The following is a 26,659-nucleotide window of genomic DNA, read 5'->3' as shown; positions in this document are numbered from 1 at the left end:
GCGACGAATTAAAATAAAAAATAATAATCAGCTAGGCCAATACCCAAGGCACCACCTTAGGCCTAAGTCATCAAGCGACTTGTGAAGCCATTAATTCAGGTGGCCGGGTTACAATGCGTAGGAGGGTGGTGGCAAGCCCTGCATGCCAACAGCTCCCTACACTAACTATTACCGTTAACCTAAACAAGTTTTTATGGAAGGGGAAACCGAAGAACTCTGGGGAAAACCCCTTAAACCAGTAGGGAGAGAACTTGCAAACTCAACGCGGAAGGAGTTGTTCCGAGTTTTCACCCAGTGCCACAAGCTGGGATCGAACCCGGCTCCTCTTGCTGCGAGGCGAAAGTGCTAACCACTCCGCCACCCCACTTCAGCATACACCTTTAAGTAAGAAGGTTACTTTCTGGATAATCTGTAGTTAGTGTATTTTGGCCTTTAGGCTCTTCTTCCCAGGCCGGAAAGCGAAGCTTCTTCGTAGTGGCACCAGGGCGGCGCTGGCATCGATTTCCGCGCTCTCTAGTTCTCTCTCCGTCTTGGCTGGAACTCAGTCGGGATCTTCATGAGTCGGGAGGCAGATTGCGACTGCTGGGTTCCTCCGATTCCACGACCTCACAGACACATTCGCGGACCTAAGGACCATCATCAGTCCTCAGGGAACGGCGAACCTGGGTGAGTGATTTACCATTTGTTATTCCATCTCTAGGACATCCGCGTCACGACGGTTACTTATTTCTCACGTCACGATATTCCTTGGAATCATCCACGATTGTGGACCTTTTCATTTTGAGGTTGTCTTGGTTGTCCTAGTTGCTACAGAGTGTCCACGTAGGTAACTACTGGTTGAAACGTCCTTGAATTTAAATGTTTAGTTTTGACTTTTATACTATGACGCGTAAATTGTGTTTAAAAATGCTGATCACTTTCCGTAATCGTACTGTATAACAGTGTTTTTCACTGTTCTAAAGTTATTACGTAAACGATTACAGATTTAGATTTAGCGCGGAGGATGTATCTAGTAATGGATGTACAGATTTTCAGGAAGTAGTTAGCCTCTGTATTGCAGGCAGAGCCATCGAGAACGGGTCCGGGCTCCGGTAAAATATAAATTTCGGGCCCCAAGAGAGCCGTTACTATACTGGAGAGAAACCCGGAATAAGTATACCTTGTTTATTCAATGCCGGGGCCCTAAGCTGCGCGGGTCCTGGTATTTTGTACCGGCCTGATTGCAAGCTCTTGTTCGAGAATTAACATTTTTCATATCAATTGCTAAATCTAATAACGGGGTTGACAAACTTGATGGTTTAGTTAAGTATTTCAAGGAAGACTTTTGGCGAATTTTACGGCTCGATTTCTTAACCTTGGTATATCACTTGTCACGTTTAGTTGGGTAATGTACGAGTTAAGTCAGCCCTCTTGAAAACGTGTAGGGATAAACTTGTAGCTGAGTGTATAAGTAGCGTTATTGTGTATAATCTACACTCAGCTACAAGTTCTCAAATCCAAGGTATTTATCTCTCATAGACTGTTTATGAAAAATCCTTTAGAAAACTCTAGGATTGGTTTAAAATCCAAATCCAAAATCTAAGATTTTTCGCTCTCATAAATAGACTGTATATGAAAAATCCTTTGAAAAATTCCAGGATTTGTTGAAATTCCAAAATCCAAGAATTTTCGCTCTCATATATATGATAAATCCTTTTAAAAAATTTACCATTTTATTGAAATTTCAAAAAACAAATTCTAAGATATTTAACTAAAATCCTTTAGAAAATTCCAGGAATTGTTGAAATTCCAAAATCCAAGATTTTTTGCTCTCATATATATGATAAATCCTTTTAAGAATTTAAGGATTTCTATTAAAATTGTTTTAATTGTTCTTCGTGAAAAGTAGTTATTAATTGCATTTAGATATTTATTCGTAATTATCCCAAAATAAATTGATTTGACATTAAAGAAAATGCGTTATATCACTAGTTTAATTTATTTTTGCTCATCCTTGAAGATGAGTATACAAATTTTAGATTTAAATATTTGAAGCTAATTAGCGCAACAAATTCTTATTTTATCTCCCATCGGCCGCACCAACTCGGTCGGCCAACTGTGTCTGCAAACCGAGTTCTATCCTGCGATTTGCTTCCAGGGAAAACCAACCTTTAAAGCGAAGCCCTGAGAGGTTCGATTTCAATTATTTTCTTTACACTAGATGGCGCGATTTAACACTTTTTGCTGTGAAGGAAAATACATTATTTCTGATTTATTACTAAAAAACCACTTCTAGCACTATTTTAAAAGGTCAAGGAATCGTTTGAATTTCGGAAATTGGGCTTGAAAGATGCTAAATTATCATTCGTTAGGAACACGAGCTATCTGAAATTTTTCAAATGATTATGTTGCCCTTTAAGCTATTTAAAAACTACAAACCAAAGTTCAACTCTGGAAAATTCGGCATAAAGATAAACACGAAAAATGTATATTAAGGTAGTTTGAAATTTCGAAATTTCAGACTGTTAGCGCCATCTGGTAGAGATTTCGTGTTTTTAAAAATCAACCTCTAATGGCGTTACTCAAATGTGTATCGGCAAAGCCGGCCTTCTTTTCGCTAAAACGGAGGAAATGTTATAGTGAGTTAAAAACACTGGAGCTTGTTTAAAATGGCCCCCCTTCGTACCAGGGAGCCAATGGAAAGGTCAACCTTTGTAATGTCAACAGTGTCACCGCTGAGGCGCGGAGGGGGTCACCTGGGGAGGGAAGGTGTTATTCTTTGTTTGGGAAGCCAGATTTCAATCCGGGCGTAGGTTTCTGGTTTTGTTTACAATCGCGGCTTCGATTCTGCAGTTTCGGAAGTCGGCGCGGCCTTGCCGGAAAGAGTCATTCACGGCGTGAACAAGGCCCTCACCTGATCCGGACCTCTCCTCTCTTTTCTTCTAATGCCATATTGGTGCCAGTCCCGAGTTCGTCGTTTCTACGCTGCGAGGCGGACTGCGCGGTACGGTTTGAAGGTCTCTGTGTTGGTACCTTTGGCTCTCCGTTGGACGTTGAGGCGGGTTCCTTTCGAACCAGTTGAACCGGAAGGCGGGGGGGAAGATGACACACCTTCGAATTTACTTTTGGGATTCCAATAAACTGCCTATCGCGCTGAAAAGTGTCCGAAAGGATTTAAGATTCTGTACTGGTTGGGCCGGAGTTTTTTTGATTTTTCTTCTCTGTCAAGTGGGTCTATTCTTTAGAATAACGTTAAATTATTTTAGCGTTTGGTTTAGGTCTGTTTTGGTACGCAGTTTTAATATTTATTTTATTTTGCCAATTTTTACGCGTACAACATTTCTAGTAGTATAGTCACAAATCTAAAATTTATCCTTTGGACTTTTAAAGGTTCACGGCATCTTTCGAAATGTTTGGACCAATTTTAGGTGTATTTATGTAAACTTTAAATAAACATCGTCTCGAATTGAGAAAACATAATTATGAAATATATATTTGCACTTCAATTTGAAAATAGCTTCGAATCCGTGAAACTCTAATTTGAAATACGTATTATTTGCACTTCAATTTGAAAATAGCTTCGAATCCATGAAACTGTAATTTAAAATACTTATTATTTGTTTTATAAAAACTCAGAACTTACGTCTAAGTAATTAAGAAAAACATTTTCATTTTCAATTTTATTTTCGGGTACTTTGGAAAAATGTTAGTATCAGTCAATTCGCTGTATTTTATTTTATAAGATATTTTTTCCGTTTTTGTTTAACAAAATCAATCCGTGTAATATTTTAAATTTAAATAGTTTTTAATTGGTTGAATTTATTGATTTTCAAGCAATTATCTTGCTTTGACTCGTAATTAAATTCGCTAAATTGCAAAGGCGGGTTTCCCCATTTCCTTACGCGGAAGTTGATTCGCGCGGAAGCTGTCAACTCTGCCCTTTCGTTGCATTCTTGCTGGGGCTTATTTTCATGAAATTCATTTTTCAGAGACTGAATACGTTGAAATCTAATTACATTAACGCAATTTCAAAGTTGATTCGAGTATTTGGAAAATTTCCATTCGTTAAAATGTATTTAGGGCTAGGCTTAAAGTTCACACATAACTTTCCTCTTCAAATAACAATAATAAATGTTACTCGGGAAATCATATTTTTATACCCTTGGAATGTCTAAAGTAGACTATGATGTCCCTGAAGATTATCGTAGAAATGGGCGTGGTTTACAGCCGGTATTTTCTCCAATAACGTTGAAAAGACGGGCATCAACTTACATTGGACGTAGTATAAACCCCACATCATTAAACATTCCAAGTGTACAATTATATGATTTCCTGTTACAATTAACCTTCTCAGTTTACATAGAGCCGAGTAACGGACAACGTGAGAAGTTTGCAAAATTTCTTGATTTTCATTTTCTAAGCAGGCTATAAATCAAATACAAGCCCGAATTTCCGGTAAATCGGCGGCGGAAATTTCAAATTTGGTCTGTTTACGGTTGAATTTCTAAGTATACCCGCGCGCGTTATATAATTTTGGAAAATATCGTCTATTGCGTATGATTTCAAAGTGACAATAAATTAATTAACATAAATAAGATTTAAAAACAGTTGTAATAATTTAATTTTAGTACTACAAGTGGGGCATATCTAAAACAAATTAGGTTTGGTTAGTCCAAGGTAAGTATAGAACGGGTATTGTCGACATGACCACTTTGACGTACATAAACGTGTGATTTTATGATGGTTTAGGAGCATAATACTTAAAATGAGGCTTAAAAATTATAATCTACATGAAATATTTATAGAACACATTTTTAAATTTACGCAATAGACATTTCTAAAACAGATTAATATAACACGCGTAGGAACCTTTAGGAATTCAACAGAAAATAGGCCAAAATTCGATTTGGCCGCCATCGATTAACCGGGAATTTATGCTAGCTAGGAGCAACAAACGCAGAACTGCCCACACAAGGAGAACGCAGCCCGTCAAAAGTCGTGCATTTTCTTGCGTACATTTTTCATTGGTTAGACGATTTAGCGCCTGCTGCCGTCGGAAGGGGAAAATTCCGAAATTGTCTCCCCCCCGCCCGTAAAACGTTCAGCGTAAAAGTACGTTCAATGAAATTTGTACCCAAAACTGCGTTAGCGTGTTTAAATGCTAGTTGCGTTCTCCTTGTGTTTGTTGCTCCTAGATGCTAGTATCTTTCCGCCAAATGTACCAGATATTTTGCCTTTCTTAACCTGCAACTGCGTATGGTTGGAGGTTTTGTTAAAAACGAAGCCTTTGCTGGAGGTTATTTTAAAATTGTTTCCAAACTTCACCACACTATGTCGCCACCTTCGAATAACCCCCACAATCTCTATGCCTTAAATTGACGCCATCGATCACACGTGAGACGGACTCGAGCAAAACGTTACAATTAAAACTTTTCGCCAGGCCGTAGTCACCCGCATATTAGGCGGAAAATCAGATAAAATTACTTCCTGCAGCCGAGAAAGCGAGTCCGGGACATGACCCTTTTCTCGACGCCAGTCAATGGTCGCCGCCATCTTGTATCCTCCAACCTTCCAACGGGCATTATTACAACGTATGGCTGCCTCCGTGTACTCTCCGAATTTCCAGTCCCGAAAAATGTCCCGTGATCCGCTTCCTATTCGCAGTGAAACATTAAGTTGATCGGAAGTTCGAGACCTTTGGTCGCAGTTTCGACGGATAAAATCGAAATTGGTCGCGTACCTGACCCTGTCTGAATGTCCTCGTTTCATCGCACTGTTCGCCCTCAGGATACAATTCCGTTAGTATATGAATAATTTGGAAATTTCTAAAATACGAATTTGCTGAATATGAAATGAGTTTCTTGGTTTCCCGTACGCGAAGGAAGAGGTTACCAACGTCCGTTTTCCTCAACTTCCGGGATGTTTCGAAATGTTTACAGCAATGTTGAGGTGAAAATACTCTTTTCCACGATACGCGCGTCTTAGAATTATGTTAAAATACATTGTAGGGGTATTAAAAGTTCTTTTTCAGAAACAAAAGAACGTTTATTTTGAAATTTAAAAAAAAGTTCGTTAGTTTGACTTTTGGTTTGTTTTTGAATAGCTATGGAAATATTTTTTAAACATTTTTAATTAGTTATTGAAAGCTCTATCATTGCCACCTGTATTATGAAAAGGCCCCTGTTATTAGAGATGGCTATGAATCTATACGATTCTTCGAAAAACGCGACTTTACTGGAGAGCGTGGTGCCATCTATTTCTGGCAAAGGAAGCTAAAATTCAAAATAGCCAAATGATAATGTCGCCAGAGAGCCATTGCAAAGTATTATAGTTAGACAACTTGTACCTAAATTATATATTCCATGTAAAAATAGTGTTTATAATTATTGTAATTTAAGTTATTGACTAATTTACAAACGATCCAATCAACGTAAGGGGTACCTATAAGTACCACCTTTTGATTTCGACGCTAGCGACATCTATTGACTTGCTTTAAATTAACTTTTAATTTGCATAAATCCAAGTGCATTAAACTAGGGTGTAGTCACTTTAGTAATCAAATGTAAAATTCGTTGGTAATCACGGGATATCGCTTAAGCAAATCACTGGAAATCACCGAATGTTTTTTACGAGTTACTACCCTCACGGCTTTAAATGAAAACAAACCCAGAAAATCTTATGTACCAAAATATGCTATTTAGGTTTTAAATTAAATTAAATACAAGAATGTTTATATTTATATTTATGGATAATGCCTATGTATTAATGTGCAATTTAACTGTTGAATTTCTAAGTATACCGGCGCGCGTTATATAATTTCTGTCGACCATAACGATTGGAAATGTGTCTGTTAAAAATGCTTTCGACGTGATCTACAACAATAATTCAAAATGGCTGCTCCCTTAAAGGGAATATAACCTCCAAGACGTGCTTAACCGAGGAGCCCAACAATTTTGGTATCAAAAAATACCTTAAAACCATTATGATGCATCGATCAAAAAGTAATATTAATAGCACCTCAAACATTGTTTGCATAAAATTAACAATTTTCAATTTTTATTAAATATATTAAATGTTTTATCAATATTTTTTTGGTTTTGTTTTAATCAAATGCAGACGAATGGAAAAATATTTTTTAAGATTATAGCATTTATAACATTTCTCTTAAAATAAAACGAATTTTTTGTAAAACTTTACACAAATCCTTCGATCACACGATAACTTTGGTATAGTTGTCGTTTAAGAGTGTTAAAATATTTTTCATTATTTAATCAATAATGTATTTAAGATTTTTAGCCTTTCTATGATCAGCTGCAGGGTAAGAAAGGCAAAATATGTAGTACGAATTTGGGGCGGGAATTTCGAATTTGGCTGGTTTACGGTTGAATTTCTAAATGTACCCGCGTTCGTTATATAATTTTGGAAAATACCGTCTATTGCGTTATATTTCAAAGTGATAATTATTTAACTAACATAAATAAGATTTAAAAACTGTTGTAATAACTTATTTTTATTACTACAACTGAGGCATACCTAAAACAATTCCGTTTGCCGAATCCAGAGTAAGTATAGAACGGGTAATGCCGAAATAACTACGTTGACGTACATACACGAGTGATTTGATGAGAGCATAATACTAAAATTACGCTCTAAAGAAACTTAAAAATAATAATCTACATTAAATATTTATTGGTCACTTATAACACGCGTAGGAACCTTTAGAAATTCAACCGTAAACAAGCCAAATTCAAAATTCCCGCCGATGATTTACCGGAAATTCGTGCTAGTGTCTTTCCTCCAAATGTACTTCATATTTTACCCATCTTAACCTGCAACTGAGTATATCAATTCTAAAAATAGTGAACGGGGGAATTTGTAGATTGTACAGCTTAAAGCTACGTCTGCACCATAGAGTAACCCACTCGCATAGAGTGGAAGGCCGTATGGAAGCGCATGAAACATTAATCCTAACGGGCTAACTTGTTTTCGAGGCTTGAATAAATATAGTCCGAAGAGCGATGGTGTTGTTTTTACATTTGTTAGAGTATAAACTTACTTTTTTATCCAGATATTGTACATGACCTTTAGGCCAACTGGTTTATTTCTCGCCTCGAAAACAAGACGTTGCGTACGAAAAGTGTTCACAAGTTTCGCTGATAGCCTTCCACTGTATATTGTTTTATACGCAATGTCTAAGCGAACTGCGCCGCCGTACGCACATAACTCTTTAACTGCTAGTGTTAAAATAGTAAATGATTTACCCATTTTAGTGGTTTTGGTCATATTCGTCTAGAAATCTACAGTTATTTCTGAAATTGAATGCGATTTGATTGAAAATTAAATTTTTGGTTAGAATTCGACCCCTTTTTGTTAGGTTTATAGTTGCATCAAAATATATACATTTTAAGTGTTAATCCCATTATTAGGATATTTGAATTTGGTGCCAATTAAATCTACAATCAACGGCGCTGTAGTCAGTTAGAAATTAACATATCAATTTGAAAATAAACATAAATAGATACCACGCTGGATATCGATGTATCATTTTGGGATACTTAGATGTTTGACGTTTTCCCCATTGATCATTTCCTCGACTATCTTAACATATCAAAGAAACTGTATGTACTCAAATGACCTTGGCACCTTGTTTGAACCTTAAAATCAGTCGGGGATCAAATTCAAATTTTATTACTATATAGTAATCCATGATAATGCGATAAAACAGTACTTAGTGCTACAATACTGCAGGCTTTCCGTTCACATTTCCTATCACTTTAGCCTGGCAGCAAGAGGAGCCGAGTTCGATCCCAGCTTGTGGCACTTGGTGAAAATCCGGAACCACTCCTTCTGCGTAGAGTTTGTAAGTTCTCTCCCCACTGGTTTAAGGGGTTTTCCACCGAGATCTTAGGTTTCCCCTTCCCATAAAAACTTGCTGAGGTTAACGGTAATAGTTAGTGTAGGGAGCTGTTGGCTCGCGTGGCTTGCAGGGCTTTCCACCACCCTCCTACGCATCGTAACCCGGCCACCTGTTACTTGATCACGCACAAGCAACATTGCTTATGTGGTCGAAGGTGGTGCCTTGGGTATTAACTCTATTTAAAAAAAAAAGTGACCATGCAGGGGGGTAAATTATCTTATAGATAAAAAGAACGACTGCCATAGCCTTTCCCTCTGTAAAAAAGCAGAACCATATATGCCAAATTTATTGTGTATAAATGCGCCTCTCACGCAGCGTTGCGTTACGTACTATAATTATGGTACAAATACCATAATTTTGCATCATATTATAAATGGTAATATTATTTTGAGATCGTACTGTATAGTACCAAAATGTACCATATAGTACCAAAATGTACCATATTTCCAAACTATTGTACTGTAATGGTACTATTTTTATATTTACATTATTTCTACTACTAAAATAATTATAATTTCTTACTAACTATATACATAAAATCGTCGACTGAAAATTATAGTTTTAAAGTTAGGTAGTTTTTGCTTTCCGGTGACGAAATATTAAGCCCACTTGTTTGCCAGATCACTCGATAGCCGATACCATAAAAATCGAAATCTCTAATCGCGCCGATTAGAGATTCCGATTTTTATGGTATCGGCTATCGATTTAAGAAAATTTAAGAAAATCGAAAAATTCGCGAATGAGAGCGAAATAGGTCTTTCAATAAAAGTGACGTCCCCCTTCCATCCCGCCCGCCGCGTAAAACCGGAACTAGATGATTTAATTTCTGTTACACGGCTACCAGATTTTATCGGGTAGTTGTACAGCCAACCCTCTTTAAAACAGCCAACTTCAATCCAAGATTTCGCTTAAACTGTAAGCCTCGGCACACGCGTTACCGTTCTCTGTGGTCCTTCGTTAACAGTAGCGGCGCTAAGGGTGGGCTGAAGTGGGCTTTAGCCCCCCTGCATTTCTGAGAGGGGCCACATATTTATATTAAAAGGGCCACATATTTATAATTAAGAGGCCACATATTTGAATGTATGAATTTTCTTTATCTCTAGAAATTGGTTTTATTGCCAAGAAAAGTTTTTCTGGAAAAAAAACTTTCAAAATCAATTTGTTTACTCAATAAGATAGTAGAACATAAACAGATAGATTCGGGAGGAAGGGAGCGGAAATTGAGAGAAAGTTGAACGGACAATAGAAAGAAAAGAAAGGGAATTTAGGGAAATACCCCGGACGTGCACGTGTCCCCTCCAGGTCGGATACAAGGTCATAGAGGTCCAGTAAACGCGACGAGAGCCGCACTCTAAGAAATCGACCTTGCTCTTCTCGCTTCCTGGAAAATTTATAAGGGGTCACTAAATTTGTAAAATGGAGTGTAGCTACACTCCTTGGTTGTAAGGGCCACAAAATTCTTAGGGGCCACAAAATAATTAACCCACCTGTGAAAAAACCTTAGCGCCGCTACTGTTCGTTAAGATATTTAACGTTGGGTAAGTTAAAATTTAAATTAAATGAAATAAATCTAATGTAAATAACTTAATAATTTCTAGTTTTCAGTTAAATAGAGAAGATATGGAGTCACTAGACGATAATAAAACCCCAAAACCAGCAAAAGTACAGTTAATGCTCAAATCTCCGAATATATTGAAGAAAAATTCAAAACGAGAAAAACTGATCCCATTAGAACTCAACGTATTACTTTCACAATCCGGAATGCAACAAGTGTTTCCTTTAACCCGCGTAGCTTTTTTAGGCATTTTAGAATAATGAAATCCCGACTTATTATCTATATCTATGATCCCGAATTCCAACTTAGGCCTAACGCTTACAGCGTTAAAAATATTTCCTTATTTTATTCACCAAGCGAGCACAAGTGACAAAGACTATACAAAAAGGAATCTGTTAGTCCAGGCGCGGAATGTTAATACTCCTTGGCGAGTGCTGAACAGGTTTCATTGAAAGGCCTATTGCACGACGTGGCTACACCAAGGAGAATAATATTTTCGCGCGGTATATAATCCTCCTTGGAAAACCAACTTACAAATTGTAGAAGAAAACATAGTTCCAAATCTAGCGCCCCCTTACATGGCCACTTGCGTTGCCCTTTAACCTATCCAATAAAAGCACCAAACCCAGAATTTGAGAGTTGTTTACACGTAGCTTGAAAAAGTAAACGCGACCGTCATATTTTATGCGGACCCCTTTTGAATCCCACAAATTAAATAATATTATCAATTTCCCACCAAAAAAAAAAGTATTAGTCACGTTTTTAAAAAATAAATTACTCATAGTTCCGAGAAAAACTAAACCACCAAAGAAACCACTACACAGTAGTAAGGATAAAATTATATTAAATTTCCGAGAATTATAGTATATGCTCCAGTTTCGGTATACCCCGCGAAATAAAGAAAACACAAGAATTAATGAACCTTCCACGTGACTTCCTTTGTCGACATACCATTTTCTTTCTTTTAAGTTGCTAAATACAAGAGATATTAAGCGCTGTACGTGGAAACGATAACTTGAACGCCTAGACTAGGTTAAGTTAACTTCGACCATGATCTTATTACGATTATTTTATTTACACGACACTCATCGTGACCTATTTAAGGTTATTTAAAATAAGTGACATATTAAGAATCAAATGATGATAAATTAAACATTGTCTAGGCGTTCTTTCTAGGTGCACAATTGAACGCGCTTAATCTCCTGATTAATACCAGGCGGGATAAGTATGGCGTTGTCTTTATACGAGTTTATTCAATTAATGTTGATGGTTTTAATAAAGCTTCCTTGTTAATGTACTTACTTAATTTGCAGGCGTTATTGAAGGAAATTAATACGAAATTAAACTTAAAGAGTCGTACGTCTACGGTAACGGGCTTCATTAAGGCATTTTGTAAGCCTAAATTGTATAATTTTAGAAGGCGTTAGGCTTAGTAAAAATGCTCATGGTAAAGTATTTTTATCAGCTGTCTATTATGGCGTATGTTGCTTTGGAGCCACATTGATAATGGGCTCATTTTTCTTTCGCTACTTTTAGGGAATTTAATCATTAAAGGGAATATAACCTCAGGTATTTTTGGAACGGTAGATCGATTTCCTTTAAATTAAATTTTGGAACGATAGATCGATTTCCTTTAAATTAAATTTTGGAACGATAGAACGATTTCCTTTAAATTAAATTTTGGAACGGTAGATCGATTTCCTTTAAATTAAATTTTGGAACGATAGATCGATTTCCTTTAAATTAAATTTTGGAACGGTAGATCGATTTCCTTTAAATTAAATTTTGGAACGATAGATCGATTTCCTTTAAATTAAATTTTGGAACGATAGATCGATTTCCTTTAAATTAAATTTTGGAACGATAGATCGATTTCCTTTAAATTAAATTTTGGAACGATAGATCGATTTCCTTTAAATTAAATTTATTTGGAAATATTTAATATGATTAAAATTACGATTTAGCAAATTGCGCAAAATTTACTTTACTGTTAAAAACTTGTAATACCAGAATTGAATTATATTTAAACGAATAACAGTTCCTTAAACAGAGACCTTAGACCTGGCATCGAAACGCTAAAACTATGGGAAGGACCATTGCTTCTATAAAAAAAATAAAAATAAAAAATGAGCTGCAGTTTGACTTTGTTCCCTTGGACATAAATTGAGTGCCGTGTAAATAATATTTTAAATAAATCTTGTGCACTAGAAAAATTCGTTGTATATATTTTTTTCGTCTAACTAGTAATATTTATAATTATAAGGACGAACGAAATTTATCTAATTTTTATGGTTTATTAGTTGACGCTAGAAAATACTACACTTTGATCTTAGTTTATTATTATGTTGCGAAAAAATTAAGTCATCTTTTTTGTACCAAATAAAATATTTTGCAATATAAATGTTATTTTTTTTTAATATTTCCAAAAATTTATTATACAAAATTAAACCAAAATCTATCCAGATAAAAAATGTATATCAATTGATGTATTGCTAAAATTTCAACCTTTTTTGTAGCATTTATGTCATCAAATAAAAAGACACAAAAATTTCTATCTTGGGTTACGTTTTTGAAATTGATTAACAGCTTTTATAATTTTAGTTAAAATCTTATTTTAAATTAGAGAAACCCGTTTGCTTGTTTACGGATTCATCCTTCAGCAAGAATATAAACTAACATTGACCTTATTGTTTGGATGTTTCTACGTCATGGATGACGTATCGATGATGTTTTACTAACGACCGTAAGAGAAGCCCTGGACATAAGAGTAAATTGGACGAGGCACCCTGTTTTTAAGCATAAATTGAACTTGTACGTATTTCGTGATGAATGAGCCCCACCTTACGCCCAAGTCGTCTTATTGCCATTAATTCAGGTGGCCTGGTTTAGGCTGGTTACAACGCATAGGAGGGTGCTGGAAACACGGACTTTACTATAAGGGGACGGTTTTGGGCTGTAGCTTCCCCAATGCTTTTCGCCCGGTTCTATGATTGTCTGTTTGTCGGGAGGGACGCAAAAAAGGGGAAAAGCACTTTTTTAGATCTTCAAGGTCAGTTCGATGAAAAATTAAATGGTAACCAGTTAGTTCACGCTATGGAGAAAACGAATATATTAATTTTGTTAGTTATTTTAAAATATTATGTTTTGTTAATTTAGACGAGGTAAATCAAGTGTTATTTTACTCGCTTTTAGAATTAATTAGTAGATCAAATATTGTTAAAAAACAGTGTATGCATTCTTAAAGGGAATATAAACTCAGGTATTTGGTGTGGAACACCAACGTTTGCAGCTCTGGCCGCTCTTGCCTTTGGCTTTAGAAATGTTTGGCGCCACCTGTACGAGAAATTTGAAAAATTGAAGGGGTCTTCCATAAAGATTGCTTTGCGGGTTATAATCCCTTTAATAAGGACCACTCAATTAAGCCTACGTCAAATTCTAGTAGAGAAATTCGGTATTTTCCATATGACGGAACGACCTTGAATAAACTATTTTGAGGTACTGCAAACGTTTTTCCACCCCGCTGAGTTGGCCGCAAACGGAATGTGGTCTGACTACAGAAATAGATTGATAAACCGTCCCCTTATAGTCAAGTCCGTGGTGGAAAGCCCTTCATGCCAACAGCTCCCTACCCTTACTATTACCGTCAACCTCAACCAGTTTTTGTGGTAAGGGGAAACCCCTTTAACCAGCGGAGAGATAACTTGCAAATTCAACGCGTAAGTTTTCACCCAGTGGCACAAGCGGGGATCGAACCCGGCTCCTTTTGCTGCGAGGTGAAAGTGCTAACCTCTCCTCCACTCCACCTACCTCAAAAGTGAAGTTACTTAAAGAAAAGATACCTGCATGCCTCGCATGAAGTCAATAGCGTCCGCCAGAATTCCGAAACAATTAGCTCCTTAGTTACCATGGTAACCAACTACAGCAACCGATGGAGATCAATTTCTCTAAGGTCACGTGCCGGAAGTTGGTAATCGTTTCGTTTCAAAACCGTCAATCGGAAAGCGCTCTGAATTTGACTCTAGGGTACGGAATTCTGAATTATCTTTGATTAAAGATAATATGAACTAAATTGAATTTTTTTCTGTTAACACGCTATAATAAGTGGGGTGGCGGAGTGGATAACGCTTTCGCCTCGCAGCAAGAGGAGACGGGTTCGATCCCAACTTGTGGCACTGGGGGAAAACTCGGAACTACGCCTTCTGCGTTGAGTTTGCAAGTTCTCTCTCCACTGTTTGAATGGGTTCTTCGGTTTCCACTTCCATAAAAACTTGTAGAGGTTTAAGCCTGGTTTTCACTTGGCCTTTTTTGGGCGAAAAAGCCCGGCGTCGACGGAAAATGTGCGAAAATTTCCGTCGACGCCGGGCGGAAATTCCGTCGGTTTTCGGTTTTGTGTGGCGATTTTCATTTCTATTTTTTTCGCTCAGTTGGGCGATTTCGCTCTTTTTCAACCAATCAAAAACCATTTTCGAAAGGTGACTGTGACGTCAGGGGGGATGGTTAATTTCCCGCTTCTTGCATCCGGAACTCGGCCACGTGCTTTTCTGTGAATTTTGGAACGTGTTTTTTTTTATACCCTTGTTGCCTTCTTTTCCAGTATGTTTCTTTCACACAAACCGATATTTCATAACTCATATTTCTTTGAACACGATAGATCATGTAAAATAACATTAAATTTAAAATGCTTACATGAGCTTTAATCAATAGTTCACTATTATGATCAGATAAATCATCCATTTTTAGGCCTAGGCTTAAATCTCCACTCAGACGAAAACCGACGAACTCGCTGCCAGAAAGAAATCGCTTTATTTCCGCCCAAAAAAAACGCCAAGTGAAAATGCTAAAACGCCGACAGTGAGCGAAACGTCGAAAACCATATCACCGACGTCGAACTTTCTGTCGGTGATTTTCCGCCAAGTGAAAACCAGGCTTAACGGTAATAGTGAGTGTAGGGAGCTGTTGGCTCGCGTGGAATGCAGGGCTTACCACCTCCTACGCATTGTAACCCGGCCACCTGTTTAAGGCACCATAAGTCGCTCGATAACTTGGGGGTTTGGGGGTGCCTTGGGTATTAGCCTAGCTGATTATTTTCATATTTTATTATTATCCTACATGTTTTTTAAAGGTAACCAGGGCCAATCACCCTTAGAAACGTGATCCACCGGAAATAAGGTAGAATGAAGATCCTTATAAGCACCCTGAGCCAATACAATCTTGGCGCAATGACGTCATTTACTGAGCATCGCGGCTTCATTAATTACCCGTAAGAGGGCGCCGTGATGAATGCCCTTCTCTAAGCCTTATCGCGCCGTCCATTTTGCAAAGGCCCCATCCGCGATGTATGCTAATCAACCCGCTCCGGAATTGTCATCCGATTGAACAATCTGGTCATCACGAGCGGCTGAAATGTCCCGTGGCGCGCGCCGCAATCCTCCTTTAGGTTTCATTCGATAACCGCTGTCGTTAACTACCCGCCACTTGATTTTGGAGACCAATCGTCCAGTCCTGATATATTGTTATGTAGATCCCATTCCTGGTACTGAATGCTTGATGCCTTCACTGGGAAACTTTAGAATGAATTATACTCGATTAAATGGTTCGCGAATTTCAACGGAGAAAGTGTTTTTTTAAATACGTGGATTTAGTTGCGTCTAGAGCGATATTATTGAAATATTAGCCATGTTAAAAACTTTATTTAAAATTTTTAATTTAACCAAGAATGTATAGTTACTTTACTCAGTTGCAGGTTTAGAAAAACCAAATATCTAGTACATTTGGCGGAAAGATACTAGCACGAATTTCCGGTAAATTGGCAACGGAAATTTCGAATTTCATCTATTTTTCTGTTGACTTCGTAAAGGTTCCTACGCGTGTTATATTAATCAATTTTAGAAATGACTATTGCCTAAATTTCAAAGTGATCAATAAATATTTAATGAAGATTTATTATTTTTAAGCTTTATTATAGAGTATTTTTAGTATTATGCTCCTAAACAATCATCAAACCGCATGTTTATGTACGTCTAAGTGGTAATCTCGGTATTACCCGTTCTATACTTACTCTGGATTCGGCAAACGGAATTGGTTTTAGATATGCCCCACTTGTAGTAATAAAAATAAATTATTATGTATATGTACTATTATTTATTAAATAATGCAAAATATTTTAATACTCTTTAACGACAACTATATCAAAGTTATAGTGTGATCGAAGGATTTGTGTAAAGTTTTACAAAAAATTCGTTTTATTTTAAGAGAAATGTTATAAATGCTATAATCTGAAACTAGATTTTTCCATTCTTCTGCATTTGATAATAACAAACCAAGAAGTTATTGATAAAACATTTAATATATTTAATACAAATTGAAAATTGTTAATTTTATGCAAACAATGTTTGAGGTGCTATTAATATTACTTTTTGATCGATGCATCATAATGGTTTTAAGGTATTTTTTGATACCAAAATTGTTGGGCTCCTCGGTTAAGCACGTCTTGGAGGTTATATTCCCTTTAAGGGAGCAGCCATTTTGAATTATTGTTGTAGATCACGTCGAAAGCATTTTTAAAGGACACATTTCCAATCGTTATGGTCGACAGAAATTGTCAGTAAAATGAATATTCGCACGTGCTTGAACCATTTCCTTGGCAAAGTAACTAGACGAACGGCCAAGTACGTGAGATAAAACGAAGCACGTGTCGACGGTACAGACGTTGGCCGTATTTCTACCTTAGAAGCAACTTTCTTATTATATTCCGTAGAAAATAAACAGAAGAGGAATAGCAACTTGGCCGATTTATTGTATTGACCTTTTAACTTCCGGTAATGTTACTACTTAAGCCTCGGCTGTTGAAATATAAATTTAACGTAAGTACCCCGTGCAAACCATGGTTTTACGAGCTCAAGGTACATTTGCTTGTCTTGTCCAACCTATAGTTGCTATACCATTTTATATTTTCTACGGACATGCTTTGCTGTGGACTAAGAATGTCGTAGAGGGACTATTGATGTATATTTATTTTACATGGCTTGTGTTAGAGATCGGCGGAACAGATAAATTAACCGGCAAAATTTCGATTAATCATAAAAACTTTGGTTAACTGTTTATTTACGAACATTTTATAAGAATAAACAACGATTTAACATGCAAAAATAAGCTTTTTTTATATATATTTTGGATAATTGTCGGTTATGAATAAAAATAAATAATTGGATAATTTCTTATTCAAACGCCGATCTCTATTTTGTGTTGACTGATAAATACGGATTTTGTACTTATAAATCGTAATCCACTAGAAGAATAGACATATCTATAAAGTAATATGGACTTCTTGATTTATTGTATTATTTGCGACACGTCCACAAGTCTAGGATAGTCCTTTATGACGTAAAAAAAACATTTTTTATTTCTACTTTGTATTTATTTATTTTATTTTATAGAACCAAATAGGCCTATCTCCTTCAAATATTTGTACATAACTCTGTATTTTTCAACCTTAGCGCCACCACGTGCCTCCAACAATAAGCTAATCTTCGTTAAGACTAAGATAGTGTGAGTCCCTTTAAGGATATTTTGCTCCATGAGCACGCTGATGATAATTATTTTTCATTATTAATCGCGTCTTTCACTAAAGCACCACGCAACAGCGCCACCTATTATCATTCGCTAAAAGACAAGCAAGAAAGCAACGCGTTTCTGTTTACCGAAAACGGGTTATGCAGGAAAAAAGGACCTATAAATATGGCCACAATTTGCTTCCAATCTCGATTTCCATTTAAAAGGGCCGACGACACCGCTACCTAGCGGCCGAGTAGCGAAACGCGGCGATGAATAGCGCCATCTATTAATAAACCGAAACGGAGATGGACAGGCCTGATATTCGGGAGAGCCGAAACGCGCCAGCCCAAATTCTAAAGACTCGCCGCTAGAACGAACCCGTACAATACAACCGAAAACTTACTTAACACTGAAGCGAAAGCCTACATTTCGGTACAGTGTCGCTTCAATTCCGCTACGTAACGTTTCTAGTAACGTTGGCGAGCATCCTCATCCTTTATATGACGTTAAAAGCAGTGTTACGTAAAGCGAGGTCACCCTTTCTACACGCTGTCAAGCGAAATTGACGAACACTCGAGATCTTAATGGGCATGTCGGCAGGAGCTGTCAGTGGATTGTAAAGCCGTGCTTTTAATAAAGTGCAGAGTTCAGATACGCTCCGATAAAATTCGAGGTTTTATTGCGACGTTTCAGAAGTTATATTAGATTTCTGCGAAAACTACAATTATGTAGCGTTTAATGTTTCGACGGAGCTACGGTGTACTCTGGAACTATCCCGGGCAGTTTCGGAGCTTGTTTCGCGATATGACGAAGTTGTTTTACAGTTTACAAGCCTTGATTTTCTGACAGTTTTTAGTTTTTCGGACCTTTAGTGGCTGTTAGATTAAAAGGTGTTTGTGACAGTAATTTGGTTAATGATGGCAATACCATACACGATGGTAATTAATGATAGCGGGTTACACTGTTAGCAGAAGTAAATTTGTGTAGGGAAACGTTTTCAATTTGCACGATAGCTATTTTTAAAACTGGCTTTCAAACCAACTTAAAATTTTGGTTTGTAGGTTAATTATTACTAGCTCAACCGCTTGAGTTTCATTTGCGTGCTCAGACCTGTTCTGATCAGTTTTTGCGCGTTCTATTTACTGCCCTCAATCGTTCCCAGTTAGCATCGTTCTACATTTAATGTTCCATTTGCGTGTTCAAGCACTACTAAGATATCATGAGTTGAAACCCATCTCCCTATTTTAAGAGATCAACGGATCGAATTCGCCATCGGTTCAATGTTTTCTACGTGAGTTCCAAAAAGCTCAGTTCGCTCAGAGCAAGGTTATTTTGCGTATTCCAAAATGCTCAGCACGCTCGGAGCAAGTTTTTTCGCGTATTCCAAAATGCTCAGCACGCTCGGAGCAAGTTTTTTCGCGTATTCCAAAATGCTCAGCACGCTCGGAGCAAGTTTTTTCACGTATTCCAAAATGTTCAGCTCGCTCGGAGCAAGGTTATTTTTCGTATTCCAAAATGCTCAGCACACTCGGAGCAAGTTTTTTCGCGTATTCCAAAATGCTCAGATCGCTGGGAGCAAGTGTTTTCGCGTATTCCAAAATGCTCAGATCGCTGGGAGCAAGTTTTTTCACGTATTCCAAAATGCTCAGCACTCTCGGAGCCAGTTTCTTTGCGTATTCCAAAATGTTCAGCTCGCTCGGAGCAAGGTTTGTCGTATTCCTTTCCAGCTCGGGAATATAGCACTCAAATGTCAATGATCTCGGAGACAGATTCGGAGCGAGTCCCCAGTGCTCAAGGGGAAAACCCTATTAACGAAGTTCGGCTAATAAAACACAAAAACTGGCTTTGCTTCAAAGTTTCGCTTTTGACATCGAACGTTCGCAACAAAAATCGAACATTTACAAAAAAAATCGATGTTCCGCTTTCCTCCGTTATCATTAGGAAAAATTCAGGTCACAAAAGTGGGAATTTTGGTTTTGCAATAAAATAAGTTTGGGTAAATAGTTTATAATACATTGTTTTCTGAAAAAATATGTATCAGAATAGCATACCTTTCCAATTTAGTTGGTGTAGGGAGTTTTGGCTCGCGTGGCATTTAGAGCTTGCCACCACCCTCCTACGCATTGTAACCCGGCCACCTGTTTAAAAGCATTATAAGTCGCTAGATGACTTGGGCCTAAGGAACTGATTATTATTATTATTATTATCTGTTTTGTTCTTGCAAAATTGAAGCATAATGTCACTACTCTAAAATTAATTCACGATCGAAAGCTATAGCTCTTTTGGTTAACCTTGGAAACTAGATAGGTAGCGTATTAGTGTTTTATGATGGATGTAATGGAAGCTACAAACGTTTAGTCTTTCCATTTAATAATAATTTTACATTGTTTTGTGCTTCCGCCATGGTAACTTAGACTCGTTTAAGTCGCTAATAGTTTATTTTAGCGCGAGCTTACTATTGCATACTATGATAGTAATAAGAAATAAATACGTTCATGGTTACACGTAAGGTGGTTGAAAATTCTGTTAGTACTTGGGTGTCGAAATGGCTATTAGTACTTGGGTGACGAAATGGATATTAGTACGTGGGCTATGAAATCGCTGTTAATACTTGGGTGAGCATTTTACAGTGTTTGATTGACTATTCGTACTGAGGGGTTGAAATGGCTATTAGTACTTGGCTGTCGAAATGGATATTAGTATTTGGATGTCGAAATGTATATTAGTATTTGGATGTCGAAATGTATATTAGTACTTGGGTGTCGAAATGGATTTTGTATTTGGGTGTCAAAATAGTTTTGTTTTTGGGTGTCAAAATGGTTTTTGTATTTGGTTGTCGAATTGCTTTTGTATTTGAGTGTCGAAAAGGCTTCATATATTTGAACATTACAACTTGAATAACCTGATCAGTTGGCTGTTTAGCATTTTAAAATGGACAGCGCTGAAAGATTTTTGATCAAATCAGGAAAACGTTATTAAAATAAGCGGTTCATCACCGAAATGAAAAGTTATCTACAAAAACGTTCTTTTGCGTAGAAACCAAATCGCGCGGCAAACGACAACTAACCAAGAAGGAGAAGTTAAATTTTTTCGTTGCCTAGGCAACTGCTGAGAAAACGACCTTCGCATTAAATACCCACTGCTAGATCAGATAGCCCTAACAGGCACAACCCTTCTAATTTCAACAGCGCCTTGTTGAAAAGGCCCTTCGCTTCAAAAGATTCTATCATTACACACGCGCATATGTATGTCTAAATGACAAACGTTTGTTTTTAAAACCAAGAGTCCCGCTTTACCAACATCAGATTCGTACCGGCCCTCTTTTCACAAAAGGAATCCCGCCAAATTCGGATAAAAGAAAGGAAACCGAGGCTTAGCGCCAACCAAGGCTTAACGGGGGAAACGAACGACGAATTAGCGCGAAAATGTTGTAAGTGGAAAATTGGTGGTTTGTTCTTAAAATTTGACCTTTTAGTGTCGGTCAAGTTCGTATTGGTGTAAGGGAAATCGTTGATCAAAGCTACAGCTTAGCTGCTTAGGTTGGAACTTTTTATTATTAGCGCCGTGGAGTGATAAACTTTTTCTGTTTGGGATTTTATTACACAATAAAGTATTGAAAATTTGTCTTATTTCGTGATAAAAAGGAACTTTTTGACATTTTAAGATATCTAAAAACTTATTTTAGCAAGTGGCTACTGGATTTGGAGCAGTGCCGGGTACAATTATAATTAAAGTAACCCGTGCAATAATAATTTAAGTAACCAGTGCAATTATAATTTAAGTAACCAGTGCAATAATAATTAAAGTAACCCGTGCAATAATAATTTAAGTAACCAGTGCAATTATAATTTAAGTAACCAGTGCAATAATAATTTAAGTAACCAGTACAATTATAATTAAAGTAACCAGTGTAATTATAATTTAAGTAACCTGTACAATTATAAATAAAGTAACCAGTATAATTATAATTTAAGTAACCTGTACAATTATAATTAAAGTAACCAGTGTAATTATAATTTAAGTAACCTGTACAATTATAATTAAAGTAACCAGTGTAATTATAATTTAAGTAACCTGTACAATTATAATTAAAGTAACCAGTATAATTATAATTTAAGTAACCAGTACAATTATAATTTAAGTAACCAGTACAATTATAATTTAAGTAACCAGTACAATTATAATTTGAGTAACCAGTACAATTATAATTAAAGTAACCGGTACAATTATAATTTAAGTAACCAGTACAATTATAATTTAAGTAACCAGTACAATTATAATTTAAGTAACCTGTACAATTATAATTAAAGTAACCAGTGTAATTATAATTTAAGTAACCTGTACAATTATAATTAAAGTAACCAGTGTAATTATAATTTAAGTAACCTGTACAATTATAATTAAAGTAACCAGTATAATTATAATTTAAGTAACCAGTACAATTATAATTTAAGTAACCAGTACAATTATAATTTAAGTAACCAGTACAATTATAATTTGAGTAACCAGTACAATTATAATTAAAGTAACCGGTACAATTATAATTTAAGTAACCAGTACAATTATAATTTAAGTAACCAGTACAATTATAATTTAAGTAACCTGTACAATTATAATTAAAGTAACCAGTGTAATTATAATTTAAGTAACCTGTACAATTATAATTAAAGTAACCAGTGTAATTATAATTTAAGTAACCTGTACAATTATAATTAAAGTAACCAGTGTAATTATAATTTAAGTAACCTGTACAATTATAATTAAAGTAACCAGTGTAATTATAATTTAAGTAACCTGTACAATTATAATTAAAGTAACCAGTATAATTATAATTTAAGTAACCTGTACAATTATAATTAAAGTAACCAGTATAATTATAATTTAAGTAACCTGTACAATTATAATTAAAGTAACCAGTATAATTATAATTTAAGTAACCTGTACAATTATAATTAAAGTAACCAGTATAATTATAATTTAAGTAACCTGTACAATTATAATTAAAGTAACCAGTATAATTATAATTTAAGTAACCTGTACAATTATAATTAAAGTAACCAGTATAATTATAATTTAAGTAACCTGTACAATTATAATTAAAGTAACCAGTATAATTATAATTTAAGTAACCTGTACAATTATAATTAAAGTAACCAGTGTAATTATAATTTAAGTAACCTGTACAATTATAATTAAAGTAACCAGTGTAATTATAATTTAAGTAACCTGTACAATTATAATTAAAGTAACCAGTATAATTATAATTTAAGTAACCTGTACAATTATAATTAAAGTAACCAGTGCAATAATAATTTAAGTAACCAGTACAATTATAATTAAAGTAACCAGTGTAATTATAATTTAAGTAACCTGTACAATTATAAATAAAGTAACCAGTATAATTATAATTTAAGTAACCTGTACAATTATAATTAAAGTAACCAGTGTAATTATAATTTAAGTAACCTGTACAATTATAAATAAAGTAACCAGTATAATTATAATTTAAGTAACCTGTACAATTATAATTAAAGTAACCAGTATAATTATAATTTAAGTAACCAGTACAATTATAATTTAAGTAACCAGTACAATTATAATTTAAGTAACCAGTACAATTATAATTTGAGTAACCAGTACAATTATAATTAAAGTAACCGGTACAATTATAATTTAAGTAACCAGTACAATTATAATTTAAGTAACCAGTACAATTATAATTTAAGTAACCTGTACAATTATAATTAAAGTAACCAGTGTAATTATAATTTAAGTAACCTGTACAATTATAATTAAAGTAACCAGTGTAATTATAATTTAAGTAACCTGTACAATTATAATTAAAGTAACCAGTATAATTATAATTTAAGTAACCAGTACAATTATAATTTAAGTAACCAGTACAATTATAATTTAAGTAACCAGTACAATTATAATTTGAGTAACCAGTACAATTATAATTAAAGTAACCGGTACAATTATAATTTAAGTAACCAGTACAATTATAATTTAAGTAACCAGTACAATTATAATTTAAGTAACCTGTACAATTATAATTAAAGTAACCAGTGTAATTATAATTTAAGTAACCTGTACAATTATAATTAAAGTAACCAGTGTAATTATAATTTAAGTAACCTGTACAATTATAATTAAAGTAACCAGTGTAATTATAATTTAAGTAACCTGTACAATTATAATTAAAGTAACCAGTGTAATTATAATTTAAGTAACCTGTACAATTATAATTAAAGTAACCAGTATAATTATAATTTAAGTAACCTGTACAATTATAATTAAAGTAACCAGTATAATTATAATTTAAGTAACCTGTACAATTATAATTAAAGTAACCAGTATAATTATAATTTAAGTAACCTGTACAATTATAATTAAAGTAACCAGTATAATTATAATTTAAGTAACCTGTACAATTATAATTAAAGTAACCAGTATAATTATAATTTAAGTAACCTGTACAATTATAATTAAAGTAACCAGTATAATTATAATTTAAGTAACCTGTACAATTATAATTAAAGTAACCAGTATAATTATAATTTAAGTAACCTGTACAATTATAATTAAAGTAACCAGTGTAATTATAATTTAAGTAACCTGTACAATTATAATTAAAGTAACCAGTGTAATTATAATTTAAGTAACCTGTACAATTATAATTAAAGTAACCAGTATAATTATAATTTAAGTAACCTGTACAATTATAATTAAAGTAACCAGTATAATTATAATTTAAGTAACCTGTACAATTATAATTAAAGTAACCAGTATAATTATAATTTAAGTAACCTGTACAATTATAATTAAAGTAACCAGTATAATTATAATTTAAGTAACCTGTACAATTATAATTAAAGTAACCAGTATAATTATAATTTAAGTAACCTGTACAATTATAATTAAAGTAACCAGTATAATTATAATTTAAGTAACCTGTACAATTATAATTAAAGTAACCAGTATAATTATAATTTAAGTAACCTGTACAATTATAATTAAAGTAACCAGTGTAATTATAATTTAAGTAACCTGTACAATTATAATTAAAGTAACCAGTGTAATTATAATTTAAGTAACCTGTACAATTATAATTAAAGTAACCAGTATAATTATAATTTAAGTAACCTGTACAATTATAATTAAAGTAACCAGTGTAATTATAATTTAAGTAACCTGTACAATTATAATTAAAGTAACCAGTATAATTATAATTTAAGTAACCTGTACAATTATAATTAAAGTAACCAGTATAATTATAATTTAAGTAACCTGTACAATTATAATTAAAGTAACCAGTATAATTATAATTTAAGTAACCTGTACAATTATAATTAAAGTAACCAGTATAATTATAATTTAAGTAACCTGTACAATTATAATTAAAGTAACCAGTATAATTATAATTTAAGTAACCTGTACAATTATAATTAAAGTAACCAGTATAATTATAATTTAAGTAACCTGTACAATTATAATTAAAGTAACCAGTATAATTATAATTTAAGTAACCTGTACAATTATAATTAAAGTAACCAGTATAATTATAATTTAAGTAACCTGTACAATTATAATTAAAGTAACCAGTGTAATTATAATTTAAGTAACCTGTACAATTATAATTAAAGTAACCAGTGTAATTATAATTTAAGTAACCTGTACAATTATAATTAAAGTAACCAGTGTAATTATAATTTAAGTAACCTGTACAATTATAATTAAAGTAACCAGTGTAATTATAATTTAAGTAACCTGTACAATTATAATTAAAGTAACCAGTGTAATTATAATTTAAGTAACCTGTACAATTATAATTAAAGTAACCAGTGTAATTATAATTTAAGTAACCTGTACAATTATAATTAAAGTAACCAGTGTAATTATAATTTAAGTAACCTGTACAATTATAATTAAAGTAACCAGTATAATTATAATTTAAGTAACCTGTACAATTATAATTAAAGTAACCAGTATAATTATAATTTAAGTAACCTGTACAATTATAATTAAAGTAACCAGTATAATTATAATTTAAGTAACCTGTACAATTATAATTTAAGTAACCTGTACAATTATAATTTAAGTAACCAGTACAATTATAATTTGAGTAACCAGTACAATTATAATTAAAGTAACCAGTACAATTATAATTTAAGTAACCAGTACAATTATAATTTAAGTAACCAGTACAATTATAATTAAAGTAACCAGTACAATTATAATTTAAGTAACCTGTACAATTATAATTAAAGTAACCAGTGTAATTATAATTTAAGTAACCTGTACAATTATAATTAAAGTAACCAGTACAATTAAAATTTAAGTAACCTGTACAATTATAATTTAAGTAACCAGTACAATTATAATTTGAGTAACCAGTACAATTATAATTAAAGTAACCGGTACAATTTGGATTTTAGTAACTCATATACTACTAATTTCAGTAACTCGTACATAAAGTTACATTAATTATCTCTTAAATAAGCGAATTTTCGTATCGAAAAATCGACGTTATCAACTGGAAGGTTTTTTTAATCCGAAACGCGACTTAGTACATTTTGGCCCGAACGTTGGAAACTGTTCTGTTGGAAAACGTGGAATGACTGTCCGTGGAAACGATCCGTGAATGATGAAAC

General features: G+C 34.1%; 1 protein-coding gene across 3 annotated transcripts in view; it reads left to right on the top strand.

The window, feature by feature from the left end:
- The first annotated feature begins 564 nt into the window (after window positions 1–564).
- The window catches only part of LOC149962227 (metabotropic glutamate receptor-like), a 331,639-nt gene continuing 305,544 nt past the window's right edge, over window positions 565–26,659 (top strand). For all 3 annotated transcript variants that reach the window (XM_090179170.1, XM_090179168.1, XM_090179175.1), the window contains exon 1: window positions 565–666. The gene's annotated coding sequence lies outside the window, so the exon portion shown is untranslated. The remainder of the gene's footprint in view (window positions 667–26,659) is intronic.

Source organism: Leiobunum rupestre, chromosome 1 (genome assembly GCF_980474605.1).
Source record: "Leiobunum rupestre chromosome 1, qqLeiRupe1.1.hap1, whole genome shotgun sequence".
Taxonomy (NCBI): domain Eukaryota; kingdom Metazoa; phylum Arthropoda; class Arachnida; order Opiliones; family Sclerosomatidae; genus Leiobunum; species Leiobunum rupestre.
The sequence above is the reverse complement of the archived record's forward strand: the minus strand, read 5'-3'. Positions and strand labels throughout refer to the sequence as shown.